The 11,263-nt window shown below is 34.8% G+C and overlaps 1 protein-coding gene across 30 annotated transcripts in view; it reads right to left on the minus strand.

Moving 5' to 3' along the window:
- Positions 1-2,391, minus strand: part of LOC18448109 (exosome complex component RRP45A) — a 39,182-nt gene extending 36,791 nt beyond the window's left edge. For all 30 annotated transcript variants that reach the window (XR_016049240.1, XR_016049239.1, XR_002283341.2 and 27 more), the window contains exon 1: positions 2,154-2,391. The gene's annotated coding sequence lies outside the window, so the exon portion shown is untranslated. The remainder of the gene's footprint in view (positions 1-2,153) is intronic.
- Positions 2,392-11,263: the final 8,872 nt, after the last annotated feature.

Below are 11,263 nucleotides of genomic sequence, written 5' to 3' on the forward strand. Positions count from 1 at the left end.
CAAAAGTACCAAAGGCACAATGGTGACAACCTGGGTCAAAAGTACCAAAGACACAATGGTGACAAGCCAAAAAAGCATTAGCTTTCAAAGTGACAAATTCATCCTAGTAGGTTCTATTATATTGATCTTGCTGTGAAATATTTCACAACAAAAGCAATTAAACCTACAAGAGTAAACAATTTTATGACTCTATGGGATGTCGAATCCACAATTGGAACTACGGATTTGGGGATTTTCTTTCTTCTTTTCAAAAAAAAATAGTCATATTACAGAGGATGAGTCAGAAAACCTCATACTAAGTCCCATATGATATGACAAGAAGATTATACATAAAGGACAGTATACAAAGACACAATTGAGTTTTAATACAAGGAGGTCTCAACTACACTTGTCTGTCAAATTTCAAATCATTTCATATAAACCCCAAGCCCATGAAGATCTAAAATTAAATTTTCTCCGTGCATAAGCCATTCATTAAACTACTCAAAGGCAAACCATGTACACTGATAATCAAATCACATAAATCCTTAACTAAAACATTCAATCATTTAACAAAGTTGTGACAATACTCACAAACAAAAAGAAAAAAGAAAAATAAATTAACAAAAAAGAAATAATTGTTCCTCGTAAGACGCATAGCAATGATAATAGAGATAACAAAGTCCACCATCTAAACAATTTTTCATATAGTAAAAGGAAAAAAAAATACTCTATAATGAATTACAAGCAACTTCCTATGATATAAAATTGCATTGCAAACAATGAAGATCATGCGATTCATGACAGTACTGTCAAAAGAAAAAGAAAAAAAAAAAGAGCAAAAAAACCCAAAACAGTGCAAGAAAATACACAACAATTAAAAAAACCGAAAAATACAAAAGAAGAAAGAATCCACAATAGAGCACACAATAATACCTCCACAAAAAACACCAAAAACAAATGCACATCACAAAAAAAAAACAAAACAAAAAAAATCAATCAAAAAATACACAAAAAAAAAAAAAGAGAAACTGAAAACAAAACCTAGTGCAAAAAGAAAAGCACAGTAAACGGACTCCACAAAAAAAAAAATGTAACTTTCAACCCTAAAATAAATAATCTAGCCGAGAAAACCCATCCACATAAAAGATTCGGAGGCTATCTTGACCAGGATTTTGAGTTTGATAAACAGTGGAAATTGGCTAAATCCCACATTTGCGATGAGAGGTGATATTTGTTCAATGAGAGAGATTTTAATGTTACAGGTAATCCATGGCAGTTCTAACAAAATGGATGGTTCAGATCACCAAAAAAAGAAGCTCATCCATAATAGCGTACAGCCTAGTCTCCTAAGTACAACTCAATACTCAACATGATGAAACATTTCATTGTTGATTCAGGGGATCCGTCACAGAAAGATCTTGGTTCTTATTCAGATTTAAAATGGTTCAGAAATAAAAATAGTTTTAGGAATCAACAAGTACTCTGCTGCAAAGCAGTGTTAGCTTGTCAAAATATCGAGTGGAAACAATAGACGCCTCAAATAAATTTTTGCCCTTTTGCAATCCCATTTCAAATCGATCACCCATTATTCATCAGTATAGTGACCTTGCAATTGACAAGCAACCACCATAACTTACTCGTGGCATTGGATCACTAAATATTAAGCACCACATTATCCATGTAGGGTGATGATGAAAAATCATGAGGGATTTCCCCAGCATAATGATACTAAGTTATAACATCGCAAAAAACCACATTATTTCTATAAACAAGAATACCACAAATGAAAATCATCAAAACCATATGTGACAAGGGTACAGTGCTAAAATTATAATTACATAACCTAATACCCAAGTTCGATATATTACTTCACAAGAATAAATAAATAAAAAAGAAACCCAGTGTATTCCCAAGAAAGCTCATCTTTTCCATCCCATAAAACCAAACAATGGAAAAATACCGAACAATCCACATTTCTCACACAAACTCCATTGTCATCTTCCAAAGACCTCACTAACATGCTCATATTCATAAAGTTGCTTAGGAGCAAAAGAGCTCTCCCATTCACTATTAAAATGGTTGGGAACAATGAGAAAAAGGCAGATGAGAATCCAACCACACAAGATTAAAACAACAGGATTAACACTGTAGGCATAATAAATTTTGCTGACCTGTGTCTGGGGCCTACTCGCGAACTTCTGAAGAGCTAAATGGCTTGACAGGGAAGAGGGGAGAGGGAGAGGGAGAGGGAGAGAGAGATAGAGGCTTTGTGAGAATGGGATCAGAGGGGTTCGGAGAAGAGCTAAGAGGCGAGATAGAGAGAGAAGGAGCAGATAAGAGCTGGTTACCGAGAGAGATCTGCTACTGTGGAGAGAGAGAAGAGTGAGGCTCTAGGTTTTGACGAAAGACGCAAAAGAGAGTAATGACGAGGGTCTTAATTTTTTTTCGGAGAAGGAAAAAGTTGGTGTAAGGTGCAAATCAAGGTTTAAAAAGAGGAAAAACTCTACATGGCAAGATGACATTACAAAAAAAAATTGATTTTAAGCATTTTAAATAGTACATTTTGCAACCGTCAATTTATTAGATTTTCAAGTTTTCGTAAATCTGTTTGATATATATTATTTTTTAAACTTTAAATTTTATAATAAAAAATAAAAATATATTTTTAAGCTATCACAAAAATGTTCAATATTGAAACCACATTTCTCGATACTATTTAAAGGTGCGTTTTATTCTGATTGTTTAGAGCCTCGGCTCTATACAAACCGTACCTTTGAAAAAATAGATTGGTGATCGCCGACCATATTGGATAGGTGGATTGATCGGGACAAAAAATTAAATCCAATCAGCCAGATTCAGCCATAAAAAAAATTAAAAAAATCACTAAAATTTCTTAAAATTTTAACTTTTTATATTTCGAGAGGTATTATGTTGTATATTTTTATTATTTTATCAAAAATATATAAATATTGAGAACTTCATAGTGTTCGTTCACTATTATATCTATTTTATAGTCAAAATATAATTTAAATTGCAATGCATTGCAATTATTAACGGATCTCTTGGACTAAATTTTTTTTATTTTTTAATATTTTTATAAACTCTACTGTCAATGGCGCTTGTAAACGTTGGGGATCTTGCCTACCCAAACCAGACGTTTAACGTTTATTATTTACTAAAGCATTTACTTCTTAGACGTACAAATAAAGAAAAAAACAAACATTTATCAAGATAACAATGGTTTTTTTAAAAAAAATGCACCAGTATTGTTCTGATCAAATAGGAAGCAGTAGTTGGTGCCCCATTCCCATCGCAAGCAAGTTTATTTGCATGCCCACATTTAACATTCAAGGAAGTTAATAAAGGAAATGGTAGTTAGTTAAACGATTCAAAAAATAATACCAAAGTTTATTAACTAGTAGAGATAAAATGGGAACCAACAAATATTGGAGACTTGAAGAACTTGAAATGACAAGTGTTATCGTATAGATAGATATTAGATTAGGTCGTATGGAAGTGTATCTCTTTATTATGATGATAAGTTTAGGTATCTTTAATATATGTGATAGGTAAAGGTATGTGATTGTTACTAGCCATATATTTATATGGGTATTGTGTATTCTTTAAACATTAATATACCGAGAGTTCAGATATTCTGAGATTTTATCATGGTATCAGAGCCATAGGCTCCTCAACCTTAGATTTGATCTAACACCTCAAATTTGAGGTTCCCGTAGTGTCTTTGCCCAGCCTATCCGCATCAAGGCCTCCTATTCGTTCTGGAAATTTCATGTTGTTTTTTCCTCAACCACATATTTGAGCTCACGCCTCAGATTTGAGATTCCCGTAGTGTCTTTGTCCAACTTATCCGCATCAAGGCCTCATATTCATTCCATCCAAAAATTTCATGTTGTTTTCTCCTCAACCTCAGATCGAAGCTCTACTGACGAGTTATGTTTTCAACTCTCTACCTATTAGCTATCACTGTTGAGCCGTGCTTTCGACCCACCGTCCAACTGCCCTTCCAAGCACCCATCAATTAACAATTTTATTTATCTTTCAATTTCATCAACCGAATACACCATGCAAACCGTTTATTGATTTCCAAGAAAATAGCAACACCAGCAACCATAGTTTGCTATTTGCAAAGTTTTCCTTGCAATAGTTCCCTTGTGTGATCAAATTTTGCTATTTGAAAAGTTCTCTTGCAATAGCTCCCTTTGCTATCATTACCGGAAAAAAAAAAAAAAAAATGAGGAAAATCTCACACTTTTGTTGCTTGATCCAAAAACAGTCCCCGACTTCTCCAAAAACAACCCCCATCTGATTTAGAAATTTTATTTCGTTTTCAGTAGACCTCTTAATGCAGATCAAAATCTGGTTGCCACAAAATTTTTATTTTGTATTTGTTTAATTTATTTTTAGAGATTTGGTGGACTTTTTATTTTTATTTCTTAGGGTTAACTCTTAAAAATAGGATTTTAGGTTAGTTTTATTAAATCTGTTTTTTTTTTAGCAAGTTTTTTTAGATCATAAGATACAATTTCTTTAGGAAAGTTGAACTATATTTTTGTTGTGATTTATTTAGGAAAATGTCGGTATTTTCTAGGTGGGACTTATTTAGGCAAGTTAGAGTATTCCTTTTTGGAGTCTTGTTTTAAAACAAAGATAAATACAATAGTTTGGCATAAAGGTAGTTGTTGGTGTCTAATAATAAGAGATAAGGGTATAGTTTATTAGTTGATAAGATAAGTATATTGATTATAAATAGTAGGGTATTAATTGGTAGTTTTCTTTTTTATAAGGATGTTACTCCTTACTTGATAGGCGTAGATTAGGTTGTTAATAAAATATAAAATCAGATTAGGAAGGTTTATGTTGCCTTTTGGAATAGGATGTGCAAGGCATTGGTAGGAATTGAGGCAATAGTATTTCGTTAGTTATCTTATTTTAGTAGTTTTCTTTAGGGTTGTGAAAGCAAAACTCCTTTAAAATGAGCACATGAGTTGTAAGGAGGAGATTGAATTTTGATTAATAAAGAAAGTGTTTTCTTGGAGAGAAAAAGAGTGGCCCTTTGTGGGTGCTTTTTTCTTCTCATATGGTTGTGGGCCATTGCAAAATACTCATATCCGCCTGTTTTGTTCTTTCTTCTTGTAATTTTATTCTCAATTTATTTTTTCTCTTTTAAACACGGTTATATTTGCCGGTTTTGTTTGCTGATTAATTTTATACTACGTCAAGTGGTATAAGAGCGTAGTCGATTCTTGTGGATTGCGGTGTTTGTCGATAGACATCATGGCTCGTGGACAAGGCTTATAGTCGGATATTAGGACTCAACCTATCCAATGAAAGCGAGACCTCTGAGATCTCCAAAAGCTTGAGAGCAAAATTTTGAAAAATCAAGTAGAGGTACTGACCCTGCGCTTGTTGCAAAAACTAGCCCCGACACACTGTGAAACTAGCACCGACACACTATGATGACGGTAGTGAGTCGGAGTATATTTTTGAGAACCTATTCCATGTTAACACTCTGTGTCGGGTGCCTCATGGTCGGGAGAGCGATCTATGTCCATATGGTCGAGTGATTGATCTACCTCAATGTGATGAAGAACCGATGAGAGGTGAAGAACCAATAAGTTTGGATCTTCAATTGGAGTCATCAATGAATGATGTTATGTGTGACCCTAATTTTGATGAAGGTCCTAAATTTGACGAAAAGCAAGAAGAAAGTGATCGCATCTTTAATGAAGATCCTATCTGTAATGAAGAACAAGATCAAATGAGAGAAGTTATCATTGAGACAACAAGGATATCTAATTTTCTTATCAATAAAGAGGTGGAGACTTTAGATGTTGAGTTGAATCCAGAGGAGATCGAGCCTTTGGAGATGCATGATGAAGAAACAGATGCATACATGGCGTGCCCTAAGATTAAGTTTGAACAATTTCAACAAGTTTATGTAGCTGAAAAATCGACATACAACGACCATTTCCTCGAGGGTTTTTCATTTTCAATGCACAATCACTGTGTTTTGATCAGCGCAATAACCCACAAGTCAAAGGATCATTTTGTAATGTTCAAGTTGAAGATCAAGTTGAAGAAGGTTGCGATGAAAATTCATCTCATTGCATTTTAAAACTTGAGGTCAAGTTTTCTCCAACCAAAGGAGAATGATGCATATCAAAATCTGGTTGCCACAAAATTTTAATTTTGTTTTTGTTTAATTTTATTTTTAGAGATTGGGTAGACTTTTTATTTTTTTTATTATGGTTAATTGTTAAAAATAAGGTTTTAGGTTAGTTTGATTAAACTACTTTTTTTTAGCAAGTTTTTTTAGATCATAAGATACAATTTCTTTAGGAAAGTTGTTAAACCATATTTTTGTTGCAATTTATTTATAAAAATGTATGTATTTTTTAGGTGGCATTTATTTAGGCAAGTTAGAGTATTTCTTTTTGGAGTCTTGTTTTAAAACAAGGGAAAGGTTTCTATACTTCCCCTACAACATAGAAGATTTAGGCTTCTCCTACCATCCAGCCGTCTAATTTTGATCAAGAGAGCCACTCTCGGTTTGATCTTATCCGACATCTCAAAGTATTTTATTTTTAATATTTTTATATAAATTTTATGAAGATATTTTTTGGTACGTGTCATCTTCTCATTGGGGCGCACCTATAAAAAATATTAAAAATAATTTTTCAATAAAATATAATGACCAAAATACCCCTATAGATTTCCAGGTTATTTTGGTCATTTTGTTTTATTGGAAATATTTTTTTTATATTTTTCGCTAGTGCGAGTTTAATAGAGGATTGGACGTCCAACATTTGGTATCAAAATAGTTTATATAAAAATAAAATAGTGTAGGGGCGTGACATTGTGATTGGGGCAATCCCCTCCATTCAGAATGGACGGTTGGATAAGGGGAAGTATATAAGTTTTATTGTAGGAGAAGCATAGAAAGCTTGCCCTTAAAACAAAGACAAATACAAAAGTTTGGTATAAGGATAGTTGTTGGTGTTTGAAAATAAGAGATAAGGGTGTAGTTTGTTAGTTGGTAAGATAAGTATTTTGGTTATAAATGGTAGGGTATTAATTCGTGTTTCTTTTTTATAAGGAGGTTATTTCCTTAATTGATAAAAGTAGGTTAGGTTGTTAATAAAAGATAAAGTTAGATTAGGAAGGTTTATGTTGTCTTTTGGAATAGGACGTGCAAGGCATAGGTAGGCTATGAGTCAAAAGTATTTTGTTAGTTATCTTAGTATAGTAGTTATATTTAGGACTATAAAAGCAAACTCCTTTAAAAGGAGCACATGAGTTGTAAAGAGGAGATTGAATTTAATTAATAGAGAAAATGTTTTATTGGAGAGAGAGAGAGAGAGGGGCCTTTTGTGGATGTGTTTTTCTTCTCTTGTGCTTGTGCGGCCCGGATCCGTGCATTTTGTTCCTTCTTCTTGTGATTTCCTTCTCGGTTTTTTTGTCTCTCTCTCTTAAATGCGGTTTTCTTTGCCAATGTTGTTTGCCAGTTAATTGTATACTGTGTCATCTCTGATCTGCCTTTCTATCGAGTTGTGTTTTGACTCTTTGCAGAGTCGTGTTTCGACTCTCTGTCGATCGTTCTTAGACCTACTGTCGACTTCTGAACTTGTGTCGATCGTGTTTGGACTCTGTTTTACAAAACCGACCATCTTGGCTGCCGCGGTGATCCAACATCCATTTCATCGAAATCTGAACTCTTCGAATTGCCAGAATTTTATTATGTTTTACGGGATAGCGACTATGCTTGTAATTTTTGGGCCACAGTGGGCTAGAGAAGCTCTCTATTTTGCCACTACAGTTGCTATGTGTGTAGGGCCTTGGTATTTAGCATTGGTGATTGAAGCCTTGAGGCACGATAATGATACGAGAAAGAAGAGAGAGAAAGTGAGTGATGGTGACAAGAATGCGAAGGAGATGAAGAGCAAAAAAAAAGTTGCTCCTTTTGCATAAAGGAACGTACTCTGTAAAAAACAATCTGTCAAAACCTTCGTGAAATATCCATCAAAATTAAGCTGTCAAAACCTTCATTCTTTAAATATTTATATTGTGTTGAAACCCTACTTCCGACATGAAACCTGCCTCTAAATCTACCTCAGAAAAATGGCCTTTAAAAATGGCCGATATGCCCCATCTGAAAAACTGTAATCTGTCTATTTTTGTCTCTGGATCTTGATGTTAGGGTCTAGATCCGTCTGAAATCTCACTCATCCACTCTGATCTGATACTGTCATTGACCCTCTGAAACTTGATTTGAAAGTTGGTTGGCGGTCTGTTTGTGTTCTCTAGTGACCTCTTGTGTTTTGGTGTTCTTATCTTTTTCTACATGATTGAATTTTCTGTTTCTCGATCCTGTTTGATATTCGAGTTCTCCATTATTTGATCCTGTCTTATGAGCGAGTTTTTTGTTACTCCATCCTATATGTTCTCTCTATGATCGAGTATGTTATCTTGTTAGTCAATGATGTCTGTTATGGTATGCGAAATGCTGAATTGGTCTCGGACCCACATTGGGTTCTAATGACTATTTCAAGTATCATTCTGTTTTTCCGACTGTCTCGACTATTTTTCTATCTTCGGTGAAGATATTAAAATTTTGTTTGATTGCTCAATACTACTCTGATATAGCTGTATGTTCCTGAGTGGGCGTCTGTTCATGAGGCATGCTGATATATCATTGCTCGAGCCCGTCATGTTCTCCCAACTGATCTATGTTTGGATCTTACTGTTATGAACTCGGATCTTATTGTCCTGAACTCTGAATCTAAGGTCCAAATGTGCTTGTTGATCAATCAATATGAAGTTGTGCATCTGAAGTTGATGAAGCAACTTGAAGTCTGAAGTTGATCTAGTTGTTTGAAGTTGTGCACCCGAAGATCTAATTGCAAAATTATTGTTCAAACTTCAGCTGCTCTCTGTTAAAACATTTTGAGTTTGAGGGGAGTGTTATCGTAGATAGGGATATGCAGCTCCTTATTAGATTAGGTCGTATGGATGTATATCTCTTGATTATGATAAGTTCAGGTATCCTTGATTTATATGATAGGTACAGGTATCTATACGTGACTGTTGCTGGTCATATATTTATGTGGGTCTTGTGTATTCTTTAAACATCAATATAACGAGAGTTCAGATATTTTGATATTTTATCAACAAGTGACAAAAAGTTCCACATCAAGCACACGATAGAGCAATCACCTCTATAAAAGGCTTAGGGCTTTAGGGTGACAAAGGAAGGTGGGGGAGTCACTAGGACTGATGTTGAGAACAATATTGCTGAGTTTTAGTCATTGAAAGGGGTTATTCGACATTGAGATACAATGCTTTCCTCGACTTATTGAAAGCAACTTGCATATTCCGTTATTCAGCTGGCTATTGAGATAAATGTTTTCCTCGACTCATTGAAAGCGACCCATAAATTCTGGTGTCCTTTCGTCATGGCCTGTCATAAACTCCATTGGAATATTCTTACTTTTGCATCCAATTGCACTTACCACCTTGTTGGTCGCCCTTGATCTTGAGGCCAACATGGTGGTCGATTCCTTGGCCAAGAATGGTGCAAATTTCTCTGAGGCCACTGTTTGGTGAGCTTGGCCACCAGATTTTCTCTCTTATGAATTGGCCAGAAGTATATATGAAAGAACTGTAACATAATCTTTGTATTATTGTTTTTCTTCCCCTATTAATGATAAATGAGTTGGGCCCAAATCCCCACTTATTTACAAAAAAAAACAAACAAAAAACAAAACCACTAAAAGAGAGATGAAACCTAAAATTGCAAAAAGAGATGACAACTTCATTCAAATACCATAAATAAAAATATATTAAAAAAAATCTCCTAATGCAATGTGGCATGAAATTGGTTGGTTATGTCTTTCATTCTCACGTGTTTTCTTGCAACTCTTTCATTCTCTCCCTTAAAAAACAAAAGAGAAGCCTATGAAAATCATTGATATGTGAAAAGACCTCAATAGTAGTTAGGCCCATGGCGGGAAGGTGCGAGAGATTATTTGGAGGTAAAGTGATATAAAATTGGTTCATTCTACAACTTCATCTCAATATAAAATACATGAAAAGTATATGCCATTGCAAATAGTGGATTTGAGATCATCACATCACTCATTAAAATAAAAGATTGAAAAAATAAAAAAATAAAAAAATGGCAGTTGGATAAAATTGGAAAAATAAAGGACTAAAAATAATAAAACAAAAAATAAAAAGAAATAGAATATAAAAAACTTGTTAATTTTAGTACAAAGAGGTTATAATCGGTGATGTCTATCAGATTTCAAATTGGATGGTCATAAGTATGCCATTGACTAAACTCAAAGTTAAAAAAAAAATCTTAAATTTCGTAATACCCTCTAAGCCATCTAATTTGACGTGTAGTGAATGGGAGTAATTATGACCTCCTCATAATGAAGATGAACATAAATAGTCTTATAGTATGTGGTACCAAAATAATACACATCCAATACCATGATAGAACAGGGCAACAGCCCAAATCAGTCATTTAAAAATCGACGAGTCGCAACAGACTTGCCTGAGTCGGCATGGGAATCAGTAACCCAGTGCCGATTACTGTGTAAAATCGACCTCCTCATAATAAAGATGAACATAAATAGTCTTATAGTATGTGGTCCCAAAATAATACACGTCCAATACCATGATAGAATCGGGCAACAACTCGAATCAATGATTTAAAAATCGATGAGTCGCAACGGACTCGCCTGAGTCGGCACGAGAATCGGTAACCCCGTGCCGATTACTGTGTAAAGAAATCGGGAACCGAACCGTCCGGTTCTAGAGTACACGAGAATCGGTAACCCTATGCCGATTATTGTGTAAAGAAATCGAGAACCGAACTGTCCGGTTCTAGAGTAGAATCGCCAGTTCCGAATAGTGAGCTGCCGGTATGGCATCACAAACAGGCGAGAACCGCTTGTATGATATCACAAATCGGGAACCGTCTGGTTTTATAGTATAATCACCAGTTCGTATGATATCACAAATCTCCGGTTCTCGGTGAATAAGTCAGAACCGCCGGTATGACATCACAAACCGGGTATGACATCACAAACCGGCAAGAACCGCTCGTATGATATCACAAATCTTCGGTTCTCGACGAAACCGGAGAGAACTGCTCGTATGATATCACAAATCACTAGTTCTTGGCGAATAAGTAAGCTTACACATGGCAGAACCTCTAATCGAAAGGACATCGCTGGTTCTCGGTGAATAAGTA

The sequence above is a fragment of the Amborella trichopoda genome, chromosome 2 (genome assembly GCF_054954075.1).
Source record: "Amborella trichopoda isolate Santa Cruz 75 chromosome 2, AtrichopodaSantaCruz75HAP2 v2.0, whole genome shotgun sequence".
In the NCBI taxonomy this organism is placed as follows: domain Eukaryota; kingdom Viridiplantae; phylum Streptophyta; class Magnoliopsida; order Amborellales; family Amborellaceae; genus Amborella; species Amborella trichopoda.